The 17,148-nt window shown below is 35.0% G+C and overlaps 1 protein-coding gene across 1 annotated transcript in view; it reads right to left on the bottom strand.

The window, feature by feature from the left end:
• Positions 1-17,148, bottom strand: part of LOC121421666 (tetraspanin-18-like) — a 38,471-nt gene extending 21,323 nt beyond the window's left edge. The window contains exon 1 of the mRNA XM_041616432.1: positions 16,942-17,148. The gene's annotated coding sequence lies outside the window, so the exon portion shown is untranslated. The remainder of the gene's footprint in view (positions 1-16,941) is intronic.

Here is a 17,148-nt window from a genome sequence, read left to right as displayed (position 1 = left end):
ACTGATTTTAACAGAGATAAAATATTTTATTTTATCTGAGATAAAATGGATCTCAGAATACCACCCTATAGTATTAGTGATCGCAATATTCAAATGCTCATAACTTCTCATTATTTGTCCGATTTTGCTCAAACTTTCGTTGATCTGTTTCTTTGATTTTTATGTTTTCACACAGGCTGTCTTGTTCCAAAGGTTTCATTCTCCTTTAACATGTGCTGAGAAATTAACAAGCATGTTGCTTGAATAACAAGCATGTTGGTTGAATAACAACCATGTTTGTTTTGAGAGGTTTAAATTACCGGATATACATGATTGTTTATCTTTTTGTTGGTTTTATAAACATGGTACAAGAGAAAGAACAATATCATGGACGGCATCGATGTAGTCTGCTGGGCAAACCCTTCGCTCGAGTTAAGGGTCTGAATGTGCAGCCTACTCATACCTTGTGTACTGAAGGCTCTCTACTGGAGCAACAAGTTTTGTTTGTTGATCAAAGTTCCAATGAGGGTCTGTGCCTGCAGACTAGCATTGATGGGTCCCTAAGAGGGAAGGGGGGGGGGCATGAATTTTCTCTATCCTCCAATCAAGGCGCATTTAAAGGTAAAAGACAGTAGTTGCAGCAAACAATTATTTCATTAGTAATTTTTTTTTAATCAATGTTAATTGTCAACACATTATTACACATCTAGATCTGGCACATCGATGTAAACTTATTTTTTTTAATCATGAATTCTTAAAAATCGATCATTCTGAAGATCACTAACACAGAAAAGCATTTGTGGGACAGTATATATATATACACAACAAAAAAGTAAGTCCCCCCTAAATCAAATTGCTGTAACTTTTGAACGGAATTATTTTGAGATATGATATTTCGTAGGTGGTTTTCCACACTCATTAGGCAACTCCTGGGGAAATATGAGATTGATCGGTTGAGTCATGCATGAGTAATCAAAGATTGAATTAAAAATGACCATTTTTGAAAGTCACAAGAGTCGTGTTTCAGATTGTGCAAATACAATGTTGGACCAAAGTCGTTTTTTTAAGTGAATTTTATGGTTTTATACTGGTTTACTATCCATCATTTAGACACTCCACACACAATTTTGATATCGTATGTTCATGGTTGAGTGAGCACATTCTATTGCAGGGGCCACGGAAGCGGGGGGAGGGGGTTCTGCCTCCCCAACTTTTTTTCAAAAAGCATGTACGAAAATGTAAAAATGACAGTACGATTGTGATTTTTTGCATGGTCAGCCCCCACCCTCCCACTTTTGGCTCAGCTCCCCCCCCCTTGAAAACTGTTCCGCAGCCCCTGTATTGTGACGTATCATCATAGGGGGTTATGGTAGTATCCTTTACAACTTGTTAGATCATGTTAAAATTTGAAAATGTTGGTGGCTCCCCGATTATAGGCCCCTCCCCCATTTTAAAATTATGTGTCCACCACTAATTTGCCCATAAGTTAAACTGATCATGAGAAATTGTTACGAAAAGAATACATTTATGCCGTATAAAGAGTATTCATTCCTAAGTTTTCGAATGTGCTCGCTCAACCATGAAAAGGTTTTAAGTTCGGAAAGTGTGTGGTGATAGAAATGATGGATGATAAAACAAAAACATTTGAAACCGAATTTGCCCTCAATATTCACTTTATTACCCTTTAAAATGAGTCTTTGACATTGAAAATACTAATTTTCCCACTTTGATGCGTGCTCACTCATCCATGAATAAACATATCGATTTCATTTTTGCACAGAATTCTGGCCATAGGTTGATAAACATTACTGCCAAACGACATTGCTAAAGACAGCCTTGAAAAAAAGTTCCACCATATTGAATGAGGGGTTACTTATTCTTAAACATATGCACCCATAATGTACACAAGTCTATGAGAGAAGAAGTCAAAATTTTCACAAATATGAAATGAGGGTTTGTTTCATGGACGGTTTTTGCCACTTCTGCCAACAGTTATTTCATGAAACTTCGCACATGGCTTCAGAGTAACACTATCCAAAAGGTGCGCACACCAAAATAACCATTCAACACGGCACAGAGTGGGGCCAAGGCTTTGAACTTTCTTCTCATTTGCATAATTTTTGAATATTGTGTGCTCACTGATGCATTAAACATCGGGATTTTCATAAAAATCAAATCAAATGAACTATGCAAGGAGGTTTTTAACAGATATCCATAGTTACAAATTGCATTTGTTCCAATAACGTAAAAAAGAGAGCATCACATTCCACATGTTCATTCAAGCGTGAATGTTTAATTAAACGCCTTTGAATCACTGCAGCATGTTAAATGATAGTGAACATAACGAAAAAGTTGAGAAAAGATCATTTTCAGTTACCAAAATGAAACAATACTTGCCTATGATATTTGAAAATCGTATTTTTTGTTTTTATTAAATGTTCATTGAACCGTGAAACGATGAATATTGTTGAAGATACTCTTCCCAAAAATAACTGTCATCATATTCTTTCATTCTTACTGATATAAATGTGTAAAAATCCAATTATTGCAAATTTGGACTTGTGTTTATTCAACCGTGAAATTTAGCCAAAAAAGTTGTATCGTCTTTTAGAAAGTACCTTTTACAAGCCTTCTGACTATTTTTCATGATAAGAATGAGGAATTAGTTCCAGTGAAATGGAATCAAAGTCATGATATTTGGCTTGTGACTTTTGAAAAGTGACATTTTTGCCTTCTGACGGTGCTCACTGAAGCATGACGCAAAATAAGTCCACAACATTTACTCAGAGGGTAGCTTATAAAATTACCTACACGCTCATGTAAAAAATATACTAAAAACTCGCATTGGTTCGGAAATTATTGATGTTTGTTTAAGGGGGGACTTACTTTTTTTGTTGTGTATATATATATATATATATATATATATATATATATATATTACTTATATATTTTTCTTCAAAAAATACCCGACGTTTCATGGAATTCTGTGCTTATTTTGCTGAATTCTGAGCAATTACGCATTTTTTTCCAGAGCCATTTGGCACATATTTTTTTTATTCATACATACAAACACTTAGGTGGTAATTTCATTGGATTCTCTTTGAACGCATTATGAGATCGTTATACACAACTGGTATTTATCTTTAACAAAATAATTCTGACCCCCGTCCACCGTTAAAATATGCTTTAGATAAACAGATTCCATGGATACAATACAAGTATCATACACGTAATACAAGATGTACGAAACAAAATATAATAAAAATATTATAATAGGAGGTAGCGTGTCTTGAAGGAGATAGAGGAGGGAGAGGGGGGGGGGGGGTGTACTGGGCCTTAAAATTAATTAATTAGTTGAAATTTGTTAATTTTTTTAAATACAACTAGGCCTATACAGTTTTTGTTGATAAATAAATAACTCATAATTACCCAAGATTACTATTTAAACGATTAACTGTTTTTCAAGTGGGCCCTCAATAACACAGATGTTAATATTACCCTTCTCCATTCTCAAAAGTCGAGCGTCTGACTCGAAGACAATTCTGGTATTTTGGACAACTCGGCTGGGAATCGAATCCACGACCCCTATTCATGAAGCGGACGCTCGACCTCTGAGCCACCATGATAAGTATAAATAAAAAAAATATTGGTGTAGGTTTGAACAAACCCATCGAAGAAAAGGGGAGTAATAACATTTTCAGAGCTTTTAATTTATGGCGTCATATGCAATTAGCTGCCAAATGTACCACGTAGGCGTAACAATTCAGTAAATCACAGTTGTTAATGTTTCATACCTGAAAATATGATTCTCGTAAGAAAATACGGTCTGGTGATATACGTGGGGAGGGGGGGGGGGGGGGTAAGAGCCCCCCAAGCCACCCCAACAATAATCGAGTGATTTTCATCATTGACGATTGCATTCGTTGCATATTAGAAAATGCTGTTCAGTTAGGAGAGGAGAGAAAAGAGAAGTGCTGAAATCAACACCCAAAATATTACAAAAACAGCTTTATGCACCTTAAGAATATTTTTTTTTACGAAAGAATATTGGGTTAATGTAACACATTCCCCTAGACGAAATAGCGAACAAATGGAAAGTTATAGAGACAATCTACTTGAAAGATATCGAAACAAACTTATGCTGCCATTGCTAGTTTATAATTTTTTCATGGCAAAAGTTTTATGCGAAGGGGCCCCCGGCCGTTTCATAAAGCTGTTCGTAAGTTAAGAGTGACTTTAAGAACGACTGGTGATCCCTTCTTTTGGTAAGTGATGTTCACCATTAAAATGTTCATTGGTGATTATTTAGCGCATAAGAAAGTTTCACCAGTCATTCTCAAAGTCGTTCTTAAAGTCGCTCTTAACTTACAAACAGCCTTGTAAAACCCCGCCAGGTATGTATACACTTCGGGAGCTTGGGTAAACGCAAACTGCCACTCTGCAAACAGCGGAAAGGTTTGGCTACCGCCTGCCTCATTAATTATTCCGCCTTTTACATCTTTCACGCTTGTATTATGATACTATACAAGTGAATATAATTTGTTTGTGTATGGAAGACGTGTGACGTGTTTATGAATAAAAATATTTTGTTTATAAAGCATTTTAATGATTTATCGGTTGAAGCGTGAAAATCATTATTACATACACGATCCTATTATGTTGGGAGCGTCTGTAAGAGAACGTGTTCTACTGCCATGCCTGTATAGTAGTTTTATTTGAACGTTTTATGAATTCAACCACGATATAGTATCTCAAAGTCATAGTCCATTTTAAGCACAATTTTGGAATAACCTTAAAGAGAAAATCAAACGAACATAATAATGAAAAAGGATGCAAATCGCGTATAGAATAAGAAATTCAGCTGTGACATTGATTTTAAAGCTTTACTTCTGATCATTTCACATGCAGAAAAAAGAAATAAATACTTCTCGGGTGAAACGCAACCGGGCATGTTCAAGACGTCATCTCTACACATTTTGCTTTTTTTGTATTGAATAAGAAAAATGCATTATTTGTAGACGTTAGATCTTGTAATGATGAATCTCTGATTGTTCTAGAATATTTAGTCCTTTTATTTGTGGAGGAGTCAAAATCGCTTTTAACAGGAGTAAAAAAAAGAACATATGGATTCTACAGAACATAGTACGCATGGTAAGTGTATGATTTCGTTGGCTCGCTCACTTGCATCTTTCACAAAATTATGGTCGTGCGACTATTTGCGGCCGTTGCTAGCGGGTAGATCTCCGAACAAAGTGTGGAAGGCCTTGAAACTGAAAAATAGAAGACTGAAAAAATAATTACGTCTTTACAATCACTTCGTTATTTGTTTTCTACAAATTGACTAGTCATCTAGCTATCTCAAACAGTTTGTTTTGCTTCTATTTTGATGTTGTGCGGCGGCTTTGCATTGCATAAGATGATGGCACGCGAAGATTATACGGGGCGAGAATAATATTATTTTTGTTACCAAAATAACACGAGTTGACTATCTCTTGCTTGTAGCACCGGTAACAAGCAAACAGTTATACACTGCCGTACATTGCATACATGTTCTTCAGCGCATACACAGTGCTTTCAAGGAGAACGCAATAGCGGTGTATGAACCGATCGCGGTGATAATTGCTCCAGTGACGCAAACGGAATACTTTTGTTACGGAAGATCTTGGAATTGTGTTCAATGAGATTATCACATTGTATTTCATGCTCGATGAGGTCCATATTGTGTCTGTAATGGAATGTCATGAATCAAAGCAATACACTCACTCACATCACATATGTTGTGCACAGAGCTTTCCATCTCATGAACAGTATCCAGGGCGCCGTAACACAAAGGTTAGCGATTGATCGCTAAATGAAATGACCAATCAAGATCCTCGTTGCATGTGCATTTTGCTAAGTAGACTTGCTATGAACCAATCAGAATTGTTCTTGAAATTAGCGATCAATCGCTAACCTTTGTGTTACGGGACCCAGAACATGGATTTTTTTTTTTTAAGGATGTTTTATTATATTCTCTCAAATCAACATACATAATCAGATTCTATAAACAATTTGTACAAACTATTTGAAACATAATTATAAATTATACAATAAATCCATGGAAATGAACATTACTATAAATTATACAATAAATCCATTACTATTAATCCATGGAAATGAACATTACTATCGATGCACACCTACATTTTTTTTGTGGGGTGGGGAGGGGGGGGGGGGTGGGCTCTTTTCTTCAGATTCATGCACTGGTCCTCGGTTTAAGCACTTTAGTAAAAAAAGAAGATGTTCTTAATGATGAAAATGATGATGATGATGAGTAAGATAATAATGGAATGAAAACAGCGTTTATGATAATTATACCAATAATAATGATATGATGATAATAACACTAATAGTAATGATAATAATCATAATATCAATGATTATTATAAAATAACATTAACAATAATATTGCAAAAATGGAGAAGACAAAATACTTTCAGATAACAGCAGATAAAAATGCGTGTATAGACGTAGACTAGACGATTTGGACACTGTTTGTTGACGAGTCCGTGAGTTGATGTATGCTTTTAGCTCGGGTCTGTCATGCTATAAATAGAAAGTGCATCATCATGAGAGAAAAGGCAGTTTCTGTGTGTAAGGGGAGGGGTGTGTTTTGTTATTTATTTATTTATTTTATTTTTCATTAATTAATTAATTAATTAATTAATTAAATTATTTATTCATTTATTTATTTATTTACTTACTTACTTATTTATTTATTTATTTATTTATATATTTATTTATTTATTTATTTATTCATTTATTTATTTATTTCTCTATTTATTTATTTATTTATTTGTTTGTTGATTGCTTCACGTCTGTTCACATGATCCGCGATCAAATGTGAGAATACAACGATACATGATTTTTATACAACGACAGTGTTATATAAAAAGAAAATATTATCATTAATAGAGCACACAAAGGTATCGCAACAGATAGGCGTGAAGCTTGAGCAATTACAAAACCATTGTAATGCCTTGAAAACTGGTGAAGGGTATATCCATGTATATACAATATTTACATACTAGTATAATAATGTAGAAGGAATATAGAGAGAAGTTGAAACCACGGAAATAGATTTTATTTCCGAGGGTGAAACAAGAACAGAAAGAAAGTTATCCACAATCTATACAGTATTATCAAGAAAAAACAACAACAAAAAACACATTGAATTATCACCGAAGAAGACAATATATTGGCCTACATTTTTCGTCAAATTTTCGAGATGTGTATGCCTCTAATTGCCGTAAAACAGTGTGTTTTACGTAAATTTCATCAAAGATAAGAGATTACATTCTGAAATTTTAGAAAACGAGGTCTGTTTACAGGGTTTAAAGGAGCAATGCACTTTTAGCAGTTTAGAATGTGTAAATTGATATTTCATTTGAGGGGCAGATCCAGGATTTTCCGGGGAGGGGGGAGGACACAATTTTTCCCAGGGAAAAGTTGACAACCAAAGAAAACAGCTGTCAATAAAAAAATGAATTTCATTATGTCCACGTGAAATTTGAAATCCCCCCCCCATAAAAAGTTCTCACCTCAGTATGAGCGATATATTTCCATACAAAATATTTGATGTGGCTATCAAGGGAGGGGGGGGGGCACTTGTGCTTGAACGACAGTACACATATTTACATTGAAAATTTGACTATGACTCTCAGAGATGGCAGAGGGGGGGGGGGGGGTGCACGGGCAGGCAATGCCCTCGCCCTAACCCTAACCTGGGATCCGCCACTGTTTCAATACATAATCAATACAAATGATATAAGAAAAATAGTAAATGAATTACACCAATGAATGCGTAAAAGGAAAGACAGAACAGGAACTAGATAGATAAATGAATAACAATAATATATGGTATTTATATTGCGCACATATCCACCTTGTTAGGTGCTCAAGGCGCTCCTATATTACCCGGCTAAGCTAGGCGTTCATAGCGCACACAGCTTTTTAAGGAATTACTTCCTACCGGTACCTATTTACCCTCACCTGGGTTGAGTGCAGCACACTGTGGATCAGTTTCTTGCTGAAGGAAATTACGCCATGGCTGGGATTCGAACCCACGACCCTCTGTTTCAAAGTCCGGAGACTAATCCACTGGGCCACAACGCAATAAGTACATATGAATTAATAAATGTTTGCTTATATGTTCTAGCCAATAAAGTTTTAATTTATTGAGGGAAATAACTCTTTTTTTGTTGTAATCTTTTTTAGAAACAAGTCTAAATTATCTCTCATTTTATTATGAAACCGTCAAATTTCATCTTTTTATGTTAATAATCCCATCTCTCTAATTAACAATGGTGGATTGAAAAAAAAAATAATAGAGCAGTACACAAAGCCTGATAAATTGAAATTGGTCTGACAGCTTGACAAAGCAACGCCACCAGCAAGTTTCGTAGATTGACATTCATTTTTATCAGGCTTGGGTATATGCATTATAGTAAGGGATATAGTAACAGATATGAATAACATAATTCAAAATACTTATTCAATGTGTATTACGGTATGACCCAATTCACACGTCATCATGAGTAGAAACTCATGATTTACACTCAGTCGCTTGCTTCTCTCGCTCACAAAGATAAAAACAGCTTTAGAAGAATCAGGGATAGAGAGAAAGAGAGAGCGAAAAAAGGGGGAGGAGATCTTCGGAATTTCTTTAGCTCTTCGAGAAAAAGCTAGTTACTCTTTCGATCGTGTGCATTGCATTGTGAACATAATCGGTGCCGGTGTTGACGTAACAATGACTATTGTGATCTCTTACGCACCGTTGGGTGAAAGTGATTGTTACGTAATGCAGATTAGCTGAGGATGAAATCCGCTTGTCAAACTTCAATGAAGATAGCTTCCATAGATACGACTAAACAATCATGTCCACGTTCAATCGATTTTGAGAAGCATGCATGGTTCAAAAAGTTTCCTAAAACGCTCTTTTTTAATAATCACAGAGCCATATGAAATACTCTATATTTATATTATGCCGAATAGGAGTATAACAAAGTTTTCCGCAATGATAATATGTTTTCCTCATTACCAACAGATCATTAAAAAATCCATAGATATACAATCATAACAATAATATTGAATGAAGAAACTAACATGTATTTCGATATCATGTGTATAAATATAACATATCGTAGAGGGCAAGTCCACCCAACAAAAAGTTGATTTAGATAAAAGGAGAAAAATCTAACGAGCATAACGCTGAAAATTTCATCAATTTCATCAATTTCATCGGTTGTAAAATAAAAAAAAAGTTATGACATTTTTAAGTTTCGCCTACTATCACATAATAGTTATATGCACATCCAGCATGTCCAGGGGCCCGTTGCATAAAACTTTTTTACCTGAGAAAACTCAGGTTGTTTTTACCGGAGTTTTTGCCCTGTGCTAATGTCAATGGCGGAAATCAGACTAGTCTTAGTTTTCAGTTTTTACCAGAATTTTCTCAGGTAATCAGTTTATGGAACTGGCTTCAGGTCGGTATGCAAATGAGGGAACTGATGACATCACTCACTCACTTTTTCTTTTGTATTTTATTATTTGAAATAGGAAATATTCTAAGTTTCTCCTCATTATCCTGTGAAACAAAGTATCATATCTCACTGAAGATGTGGAGTTGCCATTGCTTAACATTATACATGTATGGTTCAGTCAAGTTGGTCCTTATTGTTAAGTCTGTAAAAATTGAAAAATTGTATAATTCAAACAATAAAAAACAAAAGAAGTAGTGAGTGAGGGACATCATCGATTCTCTCGTATGCATGTGACTAAATTGTGCATCCAACTATTTTGTGAAAAATAAGCAAAATTTAATAATGTCATAACTTTCTTATTTTACATCCGATTTTGATGGAATTTTCAGCATTATTCTTGCCTGATTTTCTCTGTTGATTCAAAACAACTTTTTTTTCTGAGGTGGACTTGACCTATAATCATACACTAATAACTTTTTATGGGTCATGAAACAATCACAGCTGAAAATAACATTTCAATGCTGGAAATGAAGAGGGTCACTTTGAAACTGTGCTTATAAACCGGTCGAAAATAGCCAATAATAGTGAATTAGATAATTAAATCAATGAAAATGGCACAATCAAATTGTCGACTAGAAAAAAATAAAACAATTATGATTTCATGTAATAACACAAGAAAATAGAAAGTGGGGATATGACATCCTCAGCCCACCTAATGAATATTCATGAGGATGTGCATATAACCTTTTTTCACAAAATATTGATAGACTTTACAATTCAATAACTTTGTTTAATATTTGTTATTCGATTTTGATAAAAATTTCAGCATTTTGCTCTGTGAATTTTACTCTGTTTACTTAGATATAGATATTTTCAACCACCCCTTTAATCCAACATCGAAAGAATGATGAAGTACAATCTTTGCAGAATATTTCTTAGTCAAAATAATTTAGAATGATTTCCAGCACAGGGTTCATAGAGCTAAATCCATATGCTTTTCCCGCTACGTTATGAATATGTGTTATTTCACTCCACCTAGTAGTCTGCAAGCACAGACCCTTGTTTTTTCGCATCTCGCTCAGTGCATAACTCAGAGTCTGAGTTAGCAAGACTAGGTTCATCATGTACTCTGGCTGACACAGACACGGTCTTTGGAGTCTAGTCTTCACTCTAGACCTGTTATGATTGAAGTGTTAAATACGGGTCTGTGCTCGTAGACTACCAATCTACTTCTACTACTACCATATTGTTCGAAATGCCTGTGTCTCTGTCACTCGAGCTGTGATTGATGTAGTTTAAGGACCTATACATTCCTTGATAAATCATAAAGCCTTTCCATGTGAAGTGGATGTGAAGTGGAAGTCAAAAGACGCAGGGGAAAAAGGAAATATGGGTAAATATTTATTAGTCTGCTTTCATATTGTAACAATGCCATAACCATAATTATAACCATGCTGTAGGCCTAATGATATCAACCCCGAAAGAAAGAAAGAAAAATGCGCTCAAGAAACACACAAATTTCTCTTTCTATGTACAGTATATTATGTTGTGTCACACACACTAAAACAAAATGGCGGGTTTGTGTATCGATAGATGTTTGGGGAAAATGCATAAAAAAAATAAGTTAACGAAATTGCAATCCATTGACCATGTGCAATAAACAAGATTAAACCCAACCTGGTGAATTTTTGTATGCATCCAATTTATCATTAGAAGAGCTTGGAGTGAAATTGAAAATGCTATAGATTATTAGGCCCAATCTGTCCCCGAAATATCCCTAAAGTTATTAAAGAGAGGTTGTCTTTAATTTACATGTTTAACACCGGGTTATGACACAGTAAAAACGCTGTTTAAGATTTTATACAACGCTGTTTACTATATTAACCTTACAGTATTTGTTTAACCAATTAAACACTCATGTTTAATTTGTTGAAGATTATTGAAAATTAAACTTTTTTGCTGAAGATTTAAACACTTGTTTTAACTGTTTAAACAATTACTGTAAGGTTCATATAGTAAACCGCGTTGTATATATATTTTTTATTGTGTAGCTCTATCATGGTTTCCCCAATCCGTCGATGGGGGGGGGGGGCTTTAATCATGTTTTTTTTATATACATTTGCATATTGCAGGATAAATCACATTTCTTCATAGATAAAGATAAAATAGAAAAGGTAAAGATTTTACAAAATAAAACGATAATGACAAACAATGGGCGAAGAATAGAGGGATGGGGTAAGGAACGGGGGGGGGGGGGTGATTCCAACACCATTTAAATCACAATTCTCACGCTAACTGCGGTGTTAAAACTGACACCAATTGGTGTTAAGATTACACCCTAGAGATTAAACATAACACTAAAGAGTGTAAATGTAACAACAAAAGCTGTTGTAATAACACCTACAGGTGTAGATATGAATTTACAGCTTAAAAAGATCAATGAGTGGATGTCAGTCAATAATTTAATTGTGAATACTTCAAAAACCAATTATATGTTGCTTAGCACATGCAGCCATAAAATAGACAACTTGAAATTATACTATAATAGCTTTGAAATTACTCAACTTCACAATATAAAATATTTAGGTATTTATTTGGATGACAATTTATCTTGGAACTTTCATATTAAACAGGTCTGTAATAAGATTGCTAAAAAGATTGGGGTAATAGCTAAACTTAATTTTTTGCCAAGTTCAGTTCTAAAAATGTTATATCATGCTTTGATCACATCTACCATTAACTGTGGAGGGATTGCATGGGGATTTACAACTAAAAGAAATATACAGAAAATTTTTACTTTACAAACACGAGCAATCCGTCTAATAACTCATTCCAATTACCTCTCTGAAAGTGCACCTCTTTTCCAACGAAACAATATCTTACCGATTCAGAATATCATATCATTACAGACCTGTTTATTCATGTACCAATGCCACAACCATATGTTACCTAAGTCTCTTCAAGATTATTTTAAAATGAATAATTTATATCACTCATATCAAACTAGAAATTGTAACAGTTATCACCCTCCTTTGCCGCGCTTAGCTTTAACTATCTGTTTTTTTTTTTTATTTTGGACCACTCTTTTGGAACTCATTACCAAATTCTGTTAAATTATCAAAATCTTTAAATCAATTTAAACGTGCATTTCTTCAAAACTAAACACTTTTAAACACGGCTTTTTATTTATCGTAATGATTTGTTTTCACCCCCCTTCTCTTAGACTTATTTGTAATTATGTTATGATTATATTGTTTGTTTATTTTACATGTATTAATATGATTTTTCTATACTTTGGGGGCCAATTTATACAAGCAGTTATGCTTTCTTTGATCCCTCCACGTGTAATATATCTTTTAATGTCAATGATTTGTATATAAGTATATTTTAAATTGTGGAAATAAATTTGAATTTGAAAACTAACACCACCAATTTAACACTGGTGTAAAATTCATGGTGTGGTCCTCTATGTATACCGGTTAACACCACTGTTTTTGTTGTGCATTTTTTTTCATATTCAATACATTGCAGAGTGCTTCATGAGATCATGGTTAAAAAAAAAGGGGGCGTCAGGGTATTCGATCGAGAGGGGGAAGGGATGGAGGGGGGGGGGCAAGGTGGCCTAAAAGTAACGTCATTTTTCTCAATAAAATGTTCGAAACTAAACTAAAAACCTACCTTTTAACAAGAGAGTTTCAATAAACAAGTCACCTTTTTTTTTGTAGAGACAGTCGACTTCCCCTTTCCAGTAATTATAACTCAATCGTATTTGTGTTTACTTATCTTGTTTACTATTTCACAATTTTACTTTTCAAGTATTGTAATGCGCAGTTGAGTAGGCCCTCTATCCATGTAGAAATTGCACAATATAATAATAATTATTATTTATTCAGCCATAAAAACATAGAAATCCTACAATGTAAATAGCAAATTTCCTTTGAATAATTAGATATAGATTAGGGGGAAAAAGGAAGAGTAAAAATTGATTTCCATGGCCAGGGCTCGCACAAGTAAAATCCAGACTGTTGCCGAGAGGCATACGAGCTTCGTATGAAGATGCTCATTTGATTTCTTTCTCCTTTCTTCCTCTTCATTTCCACTTTATTTCCTTTACTTTTCTTCTTTTTTTTTCTTTTGTTTTTACTACGAAAAAGGAATGCATACAAGGGTCAACCCTGCCCATGTTTGTTCTGCCCCTTCACACAGTAAAATAATGACAAAAAATAACACGTTGTTAAAGCCCGTCACTCTATCAATAAGTTCTAATTGTTTGAACCTTTTAAACAACTTGTTTAAAAAGTTCAAACAGTTGTTTAAAAAGTTCACACAGTTGATTAAAAAGTTCAACAGTCGTTTAAAAAGTTCATACAGTAGTTGTTAGAGTGCCAGGCTTCAACAACGTGCTTAAAATTTCAAACAGCTTCTTTACAGTGTATGAGAAGGTGGGAAGTTTCAAGCTATTCAATGAAGTTATCTGAGTAATTTGAGCAAGCAGAGCTAATAAATTAAAAAGAGAAATATCGCCCCCCTGAATACAACGAATACAATAACGGTTATATTAAGGTTCACGCGTCATGATCTGTGCAGCTAACATTGAAAGTTGATCATGAACGCTCGTCTAGCATTATAAAGGATTCTTCTTTAATAACAAAATTATTTTCAAAATGTACGCCGTTGGATAAACTAATCTGCGAAAGAGGATGATGTTACCTACAGGCTGTTCTAATCAATAAAGTGCAAAAGCTACGCAGAAATTATACAATGGATGTTTTCAGATTATAATTCATGGAGATAATCTTTGAAATGACTGACGATTTGAAAACCCATTTGGGAAACGCGGAGCTAACAATACAGAGTTGACGGGATGAAAAGTGTTCGGCATTACCAATTTTCCTCTGATTATGAAGCACATAACAAAAACAAATAATAATAAAATTCTTTATCCATTGTTCATATTGTTCCAGTGGTGATCACGGTGTATTAGGGGTGGAGGCCTGGAGGGCATGGCAATTTCGTTTTCATAACATGATTTTCTCACTCGTTTTGATCACCAAACTCTTTAGACCCTGATCCCTCTCCTCTCATATAGCGCGCGAATACCTCACTAAATTAAATGAACTTTAACTATATGCACTTAAGAGAGATAGACATTTCATCTGTATTATTTTGTACATTCATGATATCATCTATACAATAAAAGTAGTCGAACGTCCAAACACGTTACCGAACGAATCATTAATTTGTGAAATGTTGCATGATGTCTTTTTCAAATGGTAAAGACCTCCCCATATACTTCCAAAATCGAGAACAAATTGCGCCTTGATTAAGGCAAGGGTGTGGTTGAAAAAAATCAAATAACACGGGAGCAACTCAGATGAAACATGGCCGTATATACGCAGAAATTTTATCGGGGGGGGGGGCAAGACGTTATAAAACATTTCGAAGAAACTCAAACGCAAGGAAGCGAAGCTTTTCTTCAGGGCACCTTTGCATTTTCTACATTGAAATTTAAGACTTTTATTGTATTATTATGATTTTTTTTTTATAAAAAAAAAATTGAAGTTTTCAAAATTTCGGAGGGGGGGGGGGGTGGGTGGAAGAAATGACACCCGCCCTTATGCTTTGTACGGCCATGGATGAAACTAGGAAGCAAGATCATTTCATTGATACACATTTAAACAGGTATAAGGAAGATTATTTTGTTTATTATTGTTTTGTTTTATTTGAATGTTCTTCAAAGAAATTTCTCCTTGATCAAGAGAGTTGCTGAACTTTTGATTATTTCAAATAGTAAAAACAAGATAAGGACAGTGCCAATGGCGTCTGGATGTAACGTCAGTACTAATGACAAACATTTTAACAACACCATTTGTTCGGTATGTACACGATCTTTGTATTTTCCACGACAAGTATAGTCATAATGTGTACTTTACACTTGGCATGTATATATTTGATGTATTATTGCTTAACAATCCCCGCGTGTCGTTTATAAGGCTGCTGAATCCATTTCGAGAATATTATTCTTTTATTTTCTTTCTACAGAGCTACGAGTTTCTTTCTCCCATTGAAGGTCATGTTTATTCGATCAAAAGTTGAGCTGTTTTTGTCACATTGGTAGGTTTTTAATAGGAGTGTTAGTTTCGGTTACTGGACTCCTCGTAATGGAAAAATGCGGATGTGGTTTCCAGTGGCGCGGGGTGACAAATACGATGATATGGAACGTAATGAGTCCTACCCCCCCCCCCCCGTAGATCTGCCACTGTTCTGCTTGCCCAACTCTCGATGTTACAGGGGACGCATGTTGGTTTTTGATCCCACACTATTTTTTTTTACATTTTTTAGGGAGCCCGAGGTGCGCGCGATATTATATGTATGCACTTTGCACAGTAACGTATGCAAATTTTTTTAAGGGTGGGTGGGTGGGGGGGGGGGGCTGTTCGTGCTGAATGAAAAGTTGACAAGCAAAAAAAAGATGTCTAACAAAATTAAAGGGGCTCCCTGCAATCCCCCCTCCCCGCGTACGCTACTCACTTTGTATATTTAGGGTAATATAACATAATGAATAAATGATGACATTTGAATATCGACCAGCGAGCGATTCGTATCTAAATAATGTGATCATGATAATGGATATATTTGAAATCTGATAGAATTATATTCATATAGTCAGAAAGCAAGGGGGTGAAGGGGTATGGGAGAGGGAGAAGGAGCAGAACGGAGAGATGAGGTGGGGGGGGGGGGAGAAAATGAAAGAAAAAGGAGGAGGAGAAGAAGGACAACTACCCCGATTTCAGTAGCACACCAAACCGATCATTATTCGGTGTTGCAGTTATTGGTGTTCTTTTATAACATATGGGTGTTAATACAAAACATTTGGTTGTTACACGTACTTTTGCATTCCTTGGTGTTATTTTAAATCTCTACGGTGCAATTTTAACACCCCAAGGGTGTGGTCCTCTGTGACACCAAACCCCAGCTAACATACTGCTGTTTTTGTTTAAGTGTCAAAAATAGGTTACGTCCCTGAGAAAACATCGTTTGTATCCATGCTAACGATGTTTATTTCGTAATTTCATTATAGACATTGGTATATTTGCAAAGTAAAGTAAACATTATAAATAAAGCCTTTATAATACTTTATTATACTAAAGACTATATCGTATTTATTGGAGATGACGTCTTTATACAAACACGAATTCAGCAGTGCTGTATGTATGGAAGTACATGTATAACAAGGAAGCCATGCTCAAAACCAGAAATATTAATAGTACATGAATACATTCATATATAATACATTGAGAAGTGGCGCTATTCGTTGCTATGTAAGATAAGAACCAGCACGTCGAATGCTGTAATAAGCGCGAGATGCTTAATACTAATTTCAACACAGAAAAACATCCAGGCAACATTCATAATGGTTACATATGTCGGTAAGACTTACCGTATTCCGTGCTATAAAAACCGTCCAAACGGAAACACAATGTTCGTCACTTGTGAAAGAGTATATACGCCCGGATTTCAAATATAACGCCGCGTCCTTCAGTCACAGTACGGCGCCGCGAATAGTACAGGAGCTGGATGTAGTATACTATTTTGCGCGTAGTATACAGTGCTTGCGAAGCATTATCTCTATGATGCGAAGGCGAAA

The sequence above is a fragment of the Lytechinus variegatus genome, chromosome 9 (genome assembly GCF_018143015.1).
Source record: "Lytechinus variegatus isolate NC3 chromosome 9, Lvar_3.0, whole genome shotgun sequence".
In the NCBI taxonomy this organism is placed as follows: Eukaryota; Metazoa; Echinodermata; class Echinoidea; order Temnopleuroida; family Toxopneustidae; genus Lytechinus; species Lytechinus variegatus.
This window is presented reverse-complemented; position numbering and strand designations above follow the sequence as displayed.